The sequence below is a fragment of the Equus caballus genome, chromosome X (assembly GCF_041296265.1).
Source record: "Equus caballus isolate H_3958 breed thoroughbred chromosome X, TB-T2T, whole genome shotgun sequence".
In the NCBI taxonomy this organism is placed as follows: domain Eukaryota; kingdom Metazoa; phylum Chordata; class Mammalia; order Perissodactyla; family Equidae; genus Equus; species Equus caballus.
In genome coordinates this window covers 74226488-74240448 of record NC_091715.1, presented here as the reverse complement: position 1 = coordinate 74240448, position 13961 = coordinate 74226488, and positions in this window count along the sequence as shown.

Sequence of the window (13961 nt, the reverse complement as noted above, 5' to 3'; positions counted from 1 at the left end):
ATATTATATATAAATGTAATTACCATTACCAATATTATAAAAGATCTATCATATAAATATATATAATATAAATATATATTATTTTATCTATATATACTTCATCTATTATATATATTTAGTTCCATGCTGCAGAATGTCTCTCTCAGGTTGAATTTTTCCAGTAGAAACCTCTTTGGTTTTTCATACCCAAATTCAACATGTGTATTCCTTAGAATAATGTTTTCCAACCAAGTTGTTTTAGGAAAAAAGTATACCTTTATGTCCTCAAAATTCCATTTTTAACAAAAAAAAATTGTGGAAAGAATGTCAAATTATATTACAAATACAATTGGTAGAATATCAGAATCATATGTAGATATTTTTAACAGTTTTCTGATTGAGTTCCCGTTTAAGCCCAGAGGCAGTCTGCTGGTAGAATTCATTCTTGCTTGGGGGATGTCAGTCTTTGTTCTATTAAGACCTTCAACTGACTGCATGAGGCTCACCCATGTTATGGAAGGTAATCTGCTTTACTGAACGTGCACTAATTTAATTGTTAATCTCAGCCAGAAAATGACTTCATAGAAACATCCAAAATAATGTTTGACCAAATATCTGGGCCCAGCCAAGTTGACACAAAAAATTAATCATCACGGGGTTTTTCATTCACCTGAATTGCACTATAATTTTTCTTATTAGAAACAATGGGAAACAGGATCCCAGTTGATGTTTTTACACATTATTTCTCATTTTCGGGAACAGATTATCAACCTTAAGAACATTACAATTGTGTGTATGGTGTTAATATATAGAATTTTATCTTAGTTGATACAGAAAGATTCACGGATAATTGATATTGCTTGAAATGCACAGATGAAATTGAGAAACCACTAATCACTATCATATAGCTCCTGGAACATGGCACATCTCTCCATTTACTCACATCTTTTTCTTATATTTCATGACTTTTTTTCTCTTTGTTAGAGTCCTGTATATTTCTTGTTAAGTTTCTTTCTATGTATTTATTTTTCACTTTATATGGTTATATTATTATATTATTTTTCATAATATAATATTTTCTATATATTTTGTAGCCATATCCTATTAGCATAACTATTTCTTGATAGTATAAATGAAGCTAATAATCTTAATATATTGATTTTTGACAAGAAATATTTATAAATTCTTATTAGTTCTAATAGCTGTTCTGAATTGTTCAGCATATTCTCTTACACTTTCCAAGTACAAAGTCATAACATCTGCAAATAATGACTGTTTATCTCTTTCTTTCAAGAATTTATGCCTCTTATTCAATTTTCCTTTGAGGCCTCAAACTTTTGCACCAATTTTATTTTTTAATTTTTTGTGTTTTTTTGGGTTGGTTTGTTTGTTTTTTATGAGGAGGATTAGCCCTGACTTAACATCTGCCACCAATCCTCCTCTTTTTGCTGAGGAAGGCTGGCCCTGAGCTAACATCCATGCCCATCTTCCTCTACTTTATATGTGGGATGCCTACCACAGCATGGCGTTCCAAGTGGTGCCATGTCCGAACCCGGGATCCGAACCGGCAAACTCCAGGCCGCCGAAGCAGAAGGTGCGTACTTAACTGCTGTGCCACCGGGCCAGCCCCTGTACCAATTTTAATATGAGAAGTATTCTACCAGCACACATACTATTGGCAAAATAATTGCACTAAGAAGCAGAAGCACTATGTATGATCTGGAATAAAGGCTTCATTTGGGGACTAAATCTTATGCAGTCATGGGAGGGAGTGAAAAGGTGTATGCAAGGCCATTAACTCTGTGTCCAGAGGTGGTCTAAAGCCACTGTAAGTCAGTAGTGTTGGCAGTTGGGAAGAAAAGCTAGAGGTAAAGTAAGGGAAAGCAAAGATAAATTGGAACCCATGAGGAAAAACTTCTCATCCATGAGCATAAACTGGAAATTATGTCTGTCTCTTTCAGTCTCTAACCTTGATAAGCTGGGGTCCTTCATCATGAAGCTGCAAATCCCCTTAGCTCATGACTCAGATAACCTGAAGAAGAAGATATGGTAGTAACTGAGGGAGCTGCTTACATGGCTGCTGTTCCACACCAACAATGTGAGCAATGTGAGCAACACACCAGCAGATGAGTGATGATATGCAAACCTTGCAGCAAGGTCTGGTGCTACACTTCTGCCTTCCAAATCTCATGGCATTTTCTCTTGTGGGTCATTCTAACCTGAAAGCATTCAGCGAAAGCAATCTAGAAAGCATAGTTCACACTTAGTTAAGTTGACACAGTACAAAGCCACTACAAACAACGATTGTCAACTTTCTTGTAACCATACTTAACTTTCAAGAAGTAAAAACAATACATATTTTTGCTTAGCATGATGCAAATATCCCTGGTATAACCGAAAACATCTTGACTTCTATCCCAAAAGAGGACTCGAAGTACTATGAATCAGTTTACCCTGACTTTGACTGATGTTTACTCCAGCTTTAACTAAGTCACTCACTTTCTTTGATATCTTGTAACTTAAATAATTAGATATAAACACATATGCTACATGGTAGGAGAGTGGGAGAAGGGAAAATAATTGTTAATATGCGTAAACAATTATATGCATATCAAAATGAAGAAATACTAATAAATATTATAGTTATTATTTCTACAAATGATCATGTGGTTGAAGCTGATATTCATATATTTTTTTCTTCCACTAACCATTTTATATTCCCTTTCTTGTTTGTAAGCACTATGGTTGGTTGAGTGGATTGTATTTTCTATTTAATTTAATCAAAGAGCATGGAAATACTAAGAAGCTTCTCAAGGCATCTCCCATGTTCCAGACATAGTCCTCTTTACCTCCACTGTATAGTGAAAACCCAATTTCCCCTTGATAGTCAAGATCACTCAGCTCAACCACGCAGTAACCCCCTTCTTTTGCCTGTTTATTCACTAATAGGAGAATCATAAAGTGGCCAAGTGGCAGTCTCAAATTCCAGCTTAATAAAAGCATTGCTGTGATCCCTGGTGGATATACTATTCTCACATTAACTGAAGCCTCTTCACCAGAGGAGCCATAGTTGCAGGAGTAGAAAGTAAATGCTTTGCTAGTGGATTACTAGGCTGATAGTGATAAAAAGCCATTCCTGTTTCCACATCTCTATTACCAGACAATGAATCCTGGCTATGGGAGAAAGATTACAATATATTACTATATATTGATTGTTGATTTAGAGCATATCCCACATTCTAGAGGGATTTACGCGGGTCCTTTGAGTTGTTGCCATTTAGATGGCATTGTAAACGAACCTTTAAAAGGTCATACTACCATTCTATTAGGCCACCTGATTTAGGTTCGTAGGGAGCATGGTAAGACCAATAAATTCCTTGAGCATGGGTCTATTGGTACACTTTCGTAATAAATGTGTTTATAGATAGGAAGTAATGCTGTATGGAACAGCATGACTGTATGTAATACTGTGATGATGTACAAAGCATTGTGCAAATCCATAGATGGTAGTTTTGGCAGAATATTTCAGTTAGGGAAGGCAAATCCATTTCCACGCTGTCTGTTCTAGTGAGGACAAAGCACTGCACATTCTATGATGGAGTAGACTAATGTAATCAACCAGCCACTAAGAAACTGGCTGATGCCCATAGGGAATATTACCATATTTAGTGTTGAGTGTTATTTTCTTCTGTTAGCAAATAAATCAGTCACTCAGCAGTGATTGTAGCCAGATTGGGCTGTGTAGGGTGGGGATCCATGTTGCTGAGCCCATGTGTAATTCCATGACTGCCACCATGGCCATGACTCTGTTCACAAGACCTAGAGATTTTCCTCTTTTACAAGTCAAGTAAGTCTTTATTAGGTAGTTGATCTATTTCAGTTTTAGGAATTCTGTGACCAGTTAGCCAATGCCAAAGATCTCTGTGAGTCAAACATTCTGATCACACCTTGGGCTTTGCTACCTATTTTGGTAAACATGACCACCTTTTCTTTACCAATTAAGTGCCACTATTTAGACCCTACCACTCCAGTATTCTCTCATGCCCAGTGAATTCAGGAAGCCTAGTTAAATGACAGCAGTCCTCATTGTCATTCTTGGTCTACATAGAATAATCACCAGAGAGCTTTACAGGGACGCTAGAGCTCTCCATAGAAATGAATTCATTAACGGCCTTGGTGAAGGGAGTGTCCTCCAGACACTTCCAGGGAAAATAGTTGAGGATGATTGAGCAGCTCTTACATGATGAATCCATCCTTATCTTTGTAATCCTTTGAATACTCTCTTCTACAGCAGTTATTCTTAAAGTGTGGTCTCTGGACCCATAGCATCGGTGTACCTGGAAACTTGTTAAAAATATAAATTCTTGCCCCCCTCCAGAATTACAGAAACAGAAATTCTGAGAATTTGGCCCAGAAATCTATATTTTAGCAAGTCTTCTAGATGATTCTGGTACATGTTAAAGTTTGAGAACTACTGCTTTAACGTATACAAAATATGTTCTGGCATTTTAAGCTATTTAGTATGGGCTGCTTTAAGATCCAGGTTTCCATCAAACAACCACACTTCTAGAGCTACTATCAGCTGCTAATGCATCAAATTTAGAATCTCTTCTTAATGTTCCCTTATTGACATGTTTGACCTGATCCAACATTATGGTCCTTGCACACTAATCCAGGACACTTAAAATCAATTTTTATATATTTTACCCAAGTTCCTGTTGATATAAATTGAAAAAACCTTACCATTATTTTGGGATATGTTGCATATCCTCATGGGTCACATTTTGGACCTCACCTTCTGGGATCTGCCACGAATTAATTATGGTCATAGATTGAGAGGGAATGGGAAGTAGAGGGACTAGGACCTTTGGAGGATCAGTAGACCATTACAGGGTAGCTAGCTAAGGGATGGCCATTGCTGATTTTTTATGCAATGGGAGATAAACCTCCTCAAACAAGAGAGGAGGGGTTGCTTCAATGGCAAAGAAGATTCAGCAGAATTTATGAATTCTACAATCTTAGGTTAATAAGAATTTGTCCATATGTCTCCCTAGTAATTTGTAAAGGCCACTCCTTGCTGAAGAATGCCTCTAATTTTAGCATAACGGAATCTTAAAATTTTGGACTTTCAATTTGTTTGTTAATTAAGAAATCCTCAGGATTAGACCTTTAATTTGGTTTTCAAAATTCTCACTAGATAAAATGGTCCCATTTGCAGCATTGTGGGTGGACATTGAGGGTATTAAGTTAAGTGAAATAAGCCAGACAGAGAAAAACAAACAAACACCGAATGATTTCACTCACATGTGAAAGATAAAAAACACATGGATAACGAAAAAAGATTAGTAGTTACCAGAGGGGAAAGGGGTGGGGGGATGGGCAAAAGGAGTAAATGGCACATATGTATGGTTATGGATAAAAATTAGACTACTCGTGGTGAGCACGATGCAGTCTATACAGAAACTGATAAATAATAATGTACACTTGAAATTAAATAACAGTATAAACCATTATGACCTCAATAAAAAATTGAAAAAAATATTTCTGAGTTCTGCAGTTACATGAGATAATGGTTTATTATAAGGCAGCCATAAAAGCTTTCTGATGCATTAACCACACCTGAGCTGTGTATTTAAAGTCCTGTGATTGTGATTTTCTTAACTAAATTCTCCAGTATGTTCAGAAGCAATCAAACAACCCCCTACATTTTATCCATTATTTTCAGTGAAATGTTCTATGGTGGCAACTATTTGGTCACACATAACCTTGGCTTCTGCAGGCCCATGATTTTAGGTGTCAACAGATAACTTTTTTAATTTATTGAGGAATAATTGACAAATATAACTATATATTTAAGGTGCACAATGTGATGAGTTAATATACATATACACTGTAGAATGATTACCAAGATGAAGATAATTAACACTTCCAACACCTCACATAGTTAACAGAATTTTTGGGGAATGAGAACCCAAAATCTACACTCAACAACTTTCAGGTATACAATGCATTATTATTAACTGTAGTCACCATGTTGTACATTAGCTTCTCAGAATTTATACTTCTCACAACTGAAAATGTGTACCCTTTGACGTACAGCGCCCAATTTCTCCCTCCCTCCAGCCCTTGGAAACCACCATTCTATTCTCTGTTTTCTATGAAATTGACTCGTTTTCTTTTTTAGAATCCACATATAGGTGATACCATACAGTATTTGTCTTTCTCTGTCTGGCTTATTTCACTTAGTATAATGACCTACAGTTTTATACATGTTGTCGCAAAGGGCAAAATTTCTTTCTTTTCTTTTTTATGGTCGAATAACATTTTTTTGTGTGTGTGTGCACACCTGGATGTCCATTTCTCTCCCCAGATTTGGGAAGTTTCAAGTGATTATTTTCTTAAATAAGATTTCTGTCCCCCTTTTTCTCTCTTTCTTGTCTCCTTCTGGGACTCTCATAGTGCAAATATTGTTTCACTTGATAGAGTACTATAACTCTAGACTTTCTTGACTCTTTTTCATTCCAATTTCTTTTTTCTCCTCTCACTGAGTAGTTTAAGAGATCTGTCTTCAAGTTCACAGATTCTTTCTTCTACCTGAATGAGCCTCCTGTTTAAACTTTCTATTACATTTTTCATTTCATTCATTTTATTTTCAGCTCCAGAATTTCTGCATTTTTTTAAAAAATGATTTCTACCTCTTTGTTGAACTCTGCTCATTTTACTCATGTGTTTTTTTTTTTGAGTTCATTGAGTTGTTTATCTGTGTTTTCTTGAATCATGCTGAGCTTTCTTAAAACAATTATTTTGAATTTTTGTCACGTAGCTTGCAAATCTCCATTCCTTTAGGGTCAGTTATCCTAAAATTATTGTGCTGTTTTACTGGTGTCATGTTTCTGATGGTTTTGCATTGATGCCTGCACGTTTGAAGGAGTAGTTACCTCTTCTGGCCGTTTTTGACTGGCTTCAGTGGGAAAAGACTTTCACCAGAAGCTGGCTACAAAGTAACTGGCTGAGTGAATGCAGCATCTTTGGTTCCTGGGAGGGCACAGTGGTATAACCTCTGTGCAGCTCCACCAGCTGAGGTCAATGTTGGTGAAGTCTGTGGAGGTCTTTTGTGGCCAAGACTCTGAGGTCCTGCAGATGGTAGTGGTGACTAGGGCTATTGGGATCCTTGGAGATGAAGGCTGCTGGCTTCTTCCTGTTCTTCTTTTTTAACCATAGGAGTAAGTTCTATCTGAGAGGACCCCTCTTGGCACCTGGTGTGGCATCTTGGCACTCAGAGCAGTAGCAGAACTAGGTATCCAAGTCTATACAGAACTGCTACAGCACCTGTGTCCTGGGGCACAGGTGCACTTTCTGCGATAGTGGCACTGGTATCTAAGGTGTGAGTATGTGAAGACCTCTTGTGATCTTGGGTCTGGGTCTCTGGGCTCACCACAGCAACTTGGCTCAGGCAAGAGGGAAGCAGCAACGGCACAGACCCTGGGATAACAAAGTGCAGCAGTACCTTGAGCCCAGGGAGTAGAATGTAGCGGCAGCACAGCCTGGAAATTATAAGTTAAAGTCCCAACTCTGAACTCAGGGGGCTGTGACAGAATAGCTGCAGCATGTCCCTGGTGGTGGCCTATTAAAGTTGCATGTCAAGCCCTGGGAGGTGGTGGCTGCCCTGGTAATAGTGGGGCAAAGCTGTGAACTGAGATTGGGGGCAGAGTGTAGATCAGTGGCAGCTCCAGTTCTGTATATGGTGAGATACTGTGGAGCCCTAACAGTAGAGAATGGAGCACAGCAGTAACTGAGAAACCTCGGGGTAGATCTCTCCACAACAACAGCTCCAGCCCCAGGGAGGTGATGTGGTAGTGGGGACTCTGGACAACTTGCTCAGCTGGGATCAGGGTTCGTAAAGACTGTGGGAGTCCTTGGTAGCAAAGGCTGCAAACATCCACAACAGTGAGACTTGCTGGGGTTCTCCTGCTCTCCTTTTCCAAATGGGGTGAAATTCTTCTGAGCGAATCCTTCGTCATGCTAAGATGTTCTGAACTTGGAGATGGGGTGAGACAGGTGTAACGCTTCCTACACTTATTTATGTAACCATCCTTGATTTTTGAAGTCCACAGGGCTTTTGCTGCTTTTTCATTATAGTCCAGAGCTTTCACTGAGCTATTTTTGCCAGCTTGCATATGCTTTTTAAATGGTTTTTGTAGTGGAGGTGAGTACTGGGACCTCCTATTCCTCCATTTTGCTGATGTTACCTCAACAGATAATTTAAGCAACTTTGCTACCACTGTATGATATAAATGACCAATTTCTGCTTTAGTATTCATACTATGACTATTAAAGCATTTAAATCTAATCAGATTGAAACACTAATACCAGATAACCTATTACCAATTGAGAGAATCCAGCCTTTAGGTTCTGTTCCTCTGGAACTACTTCGAGTACCAACTTCTTTTTTTATCAGTAAAGATTTGTCAGAGAAGCAGAATGATATGAAATAAAGGCTTTATTATAGACATTATATACTATGCAATTGTGTGAGGATGTGAAGAATTCAATGGAATGTTTTTTCCTGTGCACCTGGTGGTGTTTCTGCAGTCACTATAGGACAGAAGGGCCAGCAGTCAGGAAGTGCATCTGGATGAGAACTGGAGGAAAGGCAGGAAAATTAGAAACCATGAGGAGAAACTAGAACTTGTATCTATCTCCCACCACCTCTAAGCACAATGTTACAGATGACCTCAGAAGAAGCTGGTGCCCTTTACCGTTATTTTTTAAGCTGAGCACATTCCCTCCCTCAAATTTAGTCAGAGTTTCTGATAGTAAAGAAGAGAGGGGAAATAGATGTGTCAGTTTCTGCTACAGTATCATACTTTGCATGTTGTTATGCAATTCAAGATTTTTGTCAGTAATGTTTTTGGAGATGCTTTCATTTCATTTCATTTATATATGTATTACTCCTTTCTAACTTTTGCATACTAGCCTATAGTAAACCATTGTTTGTAATACTTACAGTCACTAGTATTAAGCTGTTTCCAGGTTTTACTAATTATAATACTGCAATGGCCATCCTTAAAATTCTTCCTTGTAATCATTAGGTCTAGGGTAGATACTGAGAAGTGAGAAAAAGTTGGAATAGACAGTATGCATCTTTGTATGCCAAATTTTCCTCCAAAGAAGCTATACAAATTTATTTTCCACAAGCACTGTATAAGACAACTTTTTCCCTTATACCCCTACCAATTTTTGATGTTTTTAATGTTTTTAATTTGTTTAATCTTATAGGTATAAAATTATATCTCCTTATCAATTTAATTTTGATTTCTCTGATTTCTAGTGAAGCTCACCATATTTTCCATACACATAATTATTAGTTATGATACCTTTTCTGTGAACTACTTAAACAATTGAATGGCAATGTTTTCATAAAAAGGATTTTATGTCGTCAGCTTACAAAACCGTTGATTTTATCTGATTGCAATAATTTCTCCCTGTCTGGCATTTGATTTTTGACTTTGCTTAAGATGTGTTTTGTGCTAAAGAAGTTTCAAATTGTGATTTACTCATATTTCAAAATATGTATTAATTTTTTGTTTTAGAGGCCCTGTTTAGGTACGCAGTCCTGACTTTAAGGTTATAAACATAGACTTCTATATTACTTTTAGTTATTTTATTACATTTTTATTTTGAGATAATTGTAGATTCATATGCATTTATAAGAAATAATACAGAATGATCCCGTGTACCCTCTCATAATTGTAAGACATTGCATAGCTATAGTACAATATCAGAAACAGGAAATTTACATTAATTCAATTCGCCTAACTTACTTAGATTTCATCAGTTCCACATGTACTTGTGTGTGTGTTTGTGTGTTTAGTGCCATGCAATTTTGTCCCATGTGTAGATTTGTGTGACCACTACCACAGTCAAGATTCAAAACAGTTCCATTGTGAAGATTCCTCATGCTACATTTTATAGTCACGGCCACCTCCCTCTCTCCTCTCGTCCTTAATCATGGACAACCCATTAATCTACTTTTAATATCTATATATATTTTTATTTCCAGAATGTTATGTAAATGAGATGTAACCATTTTAATTGTAATTTTTTTCTTTTTCTTTATTTATTGCAGTAACATTGGATTATAACATTACATAAATTTCAGGTGTATATGGTAATATATTTAGAATTCTGTGTAGATTACATCATATTCACCACCCAAAGACTAATTACAATCCATCACCACACACATGTGCCTAATCATCCCTTTTGCCTGCTCCCCTTCCCCTCTGATAACCACCAATCCAATCTCTGTTGCTGTGTTTGCTTGTCATTGTTTTTATCTTCTACTTATGAGTGAGATCACACAGTATTTGACTTTCTCCATCTGACTTACTTCACTTAGCATAATACCCTCAAGGTCCATCCATGTTGTCACAAATGGCCAGATTTCATCATTTCTTATGGCTGAGTATTATTCCATTGTGTATATAAGAGTAATTTTATTGGGATTATAATGGTTTCTAACCTTATATAATTTCAGGTGTACATTATTATTTATCAACTCCTGAATACACTTCATCATGCTCACCCCCAGTAGTCCAATTTTTATCCATCACCATACCTATGTGCCCCTTTATCATTTTCACTCAGCTCCCCAAACCCCCCTCCTCTCTGGTAACCATGAGTCTGTTCTCTTTATCCATGTATTTGTTCTCTTCCACATATGAGTGAAATCATGCTGTATTTGTCTTTCTCTGTCTGGCTGATTTTGCTTAACATCATACCCTCAGGGTCCATCCATGTCGTTGCAAATGGGACGATTTTGCCTTTTTTATGACTGAGTAGTATTCTATTGTATATGTACACGACATTATCTTTATCTGTTCATCTATAGATGGAAACTTGGGTTGCTTCCACGTCTTGGCTGTTGTGAATAATGCTGCAATGAACATAGGGGTGCATAAATCTCTTTGGATCACTGATTTCAAGTTCTTTGCATAAATACCCAGTAGTGGGACAGCTTGATTGTATGGTATTTCTATTTGTAATTTTTTGAGAAATCTCCATACTGTTTTCCATAGTGGCTGCATCAGTTTGCATTCCCACCAGCAGTGTATGAGCGTTCCCTGTTTTCCACATCCTCTCCAACATTTGTTGACTTTTGTACTGGTAATTATAGCCATTCTGACAGATGTGAGGTGATATCTCATTGTAGTTTTGATTTGCTTTTCCATAGTAGTGATGTTGAGCTTCGTTTCATGTGTCTGTTGGCCATCTGTATATCTTCCTTGGAAAAATGTCTGTTCATATTCTCTGCATACCACATCTTCTTTATCCATTCTTCCCTTGATGGGGACCTAGGTTGCTTCCAAGTCTTGGCTATTGTGAATAATTTTGTGATGACCATAGGAGTGCATGCATCTTTATGCATTCATGTTTTCATGCCTTTTGGATAAATACCCAGCAGTAGAACAGCTGGATCGTATGGGAGATTTATTGTTAAGTTTTTGAGGAAACTCTATACTGTTTTCCATAGTGGCTGCACCAGTTTGCACTCCCACCAGCAGTGTATGAGGGTTCCATTCTCTTTGCATCCTCTACAATACTTATTGCTTCTTCTCTTGTTAATTATAGCCATTCTGACCAGAGTGAAGTGATATCTCATTGTAGTGTTCATTTGCATTTCCATAATAGTTAATGATGTTGAACTTCTTTTCATATGCCTGTTGGCCATCTGTATACCTTCTTTGGAGAAATCTCTATTCAGATCTTTGGCCCATTTTTAATTGGGTTGTTAGTTTTTTTGTTGTTGAGATGTATAAGTCCTTCATATATTTTGGATATTAACCCATCATCTGATATATGGTTTGCAAATATCTTCTCCCAGTTGTTAGATTTTCTTTTTGTTTTGATAATGATTTCCTTTGCTGTGCAGAAAATTTTGAGTTTGATGTAGTCCCATTTGTTTATTTTTTTCTGTTGTTTCCCTAGCCTGGTCAGACACGGTATTTGATAAAATGCTGCTAAGACCGATGTTTAAGAGCCTACTGCCTATGTTTTCTTCTAGAACCTTCATGGTTTCAGATCTTACATTCAAGTCTTTAACTCATTTTCAGTTGACTTTTTGCGTTGTGTATGATAAGTGTCTACTTTCATTCTTGGCATATGGCTGTCCAGTTTTCCCAACATCGTTTATTGAAGAGACTCTCCTTTATCCATCGTATGTTCTTGGTTCCCCTGTCGAAAATTAGCTACCCATATATGTGTGGGTTTATTTCTGGGCTCTCAGTTCTGTTCCATTGATCTGTGAGTCTGTTTTTGAGGCAGTACCATGCTGTTTTGGTTACTATAGCTTTGTAGTATGTTTTGAAATCAGGGAGTGTGATACTTCCAGCTTTGTTCTTTTTTTCTTAGGATTCCTCTGGCTATACAACATCCCTTTATGATAAAACTCTAAATAAAATGGGTACAGAAGGAAAATATTTCAACTTAATAAAGGTCATATATGACAAAGCTTCAGCTAATATCGTTGTCAATGGAGAAAAACTAAAAGCTATCCTTCTAATAACAGGAACCAGACAAGGATAACCACTGTCACCACCCTTATTTAACGTAGTATTAGAAGTCCTAGGCAAAGCAATCAGGCAGGAAAAAGAAATAGAAGTGATCCAAATTGAAGTGAAGCTGTCACTATTTGCAGATATGATTTTATATATGGAACATCCTAAAGAATCCACTAAAAAACCTTTGGAAATAAATGAATGCAGTTAAGTTTCAGGATACAAAATCAACAGACAGAAATCAGTTGCATTTCTATACAGTGACAACGACATAGCAGAAAGATAAATTAAGAATACAATCCCATTTACAAGTGCAACAGATAGAATAAACTATCTAGGAGTAAACTTAAAGAGGTGAATGATTTGTACACCAAAAACTATAAAACACTGTTGAAAGAAATTGAAAAAGACACAAAGAACTGGAGAGATATTCCATGCTCTTGGATTGGAAGAATTAACATAGTTAAAATGTCCATACTTCCTAAAGCAATCTATAGATTCAATGCAATCCCTATCAAAGTTCCAACAACATTTCTCACAGAAATAGAAGAATTCTAAAATTTATATGGAACAAAGAACCTCGAATAACCAAAGGAATCCTGAGAAACTGCACTTTTTATTCAGCAAAATTCTCTTGAACCATATTGAAGTTGGTGCATATATCAATAGTTCATTCATCTTTTAGTTTATGAGTACTGTTCCATTGTATAGAAGTGTCGTAGTTGGTTTTACCATTCACCTATTGAAGGTCATCTGGGTTGTTTTCAGCTTGAGGCTACTATGAAAAAAACTGATATGAACATTTATATACAGGTTTTTGTGTGAACATAAGCACTGATTTCTCTGGGATGAATGCCCAAGAGTGCAATTGCTGGCTTGCATGATAATTGCATGCTTAGTTTTTAAAAGGCCCAGAAAATGTTTTTTGAGTGTTTGTACCATTTAATATTCCCACCAATAATACATGAATGATTCCGCTTCTCTGCATTATTGCTAGCATTTGGGTTTATCACTTTTTTCAGTCATTCAGATAGGTGTGTAGCGATATCTGATTGTTATTTTATTTAATTTATTTATTTTTAAAAATTATTTTATTGAGGTTATATTGACTTATAACATTGTGTAAATTTCAAGTGTACGTTATTATATATGTTTCTATATAGACTGCATCATGTTCATCACCAATAATCTAGTTTTTATCCATCACCATGCATATATGTCCCTTTACTCTTATTGTCCTTCCCCCACCCCCATCCCCTCTGGTAGTCTCTAATCTGTTCTCATCATGTGTTTATCTTCCACATATGAGTGAAATCGTGCAGTATTTGTCTTTCTCTGTTTGGCTTCTTTCACTTAGCATAATACCCTCATGGTCCATACATGATGCTACAATAGCATGATTTTGTCTTTTTATGACTGTGT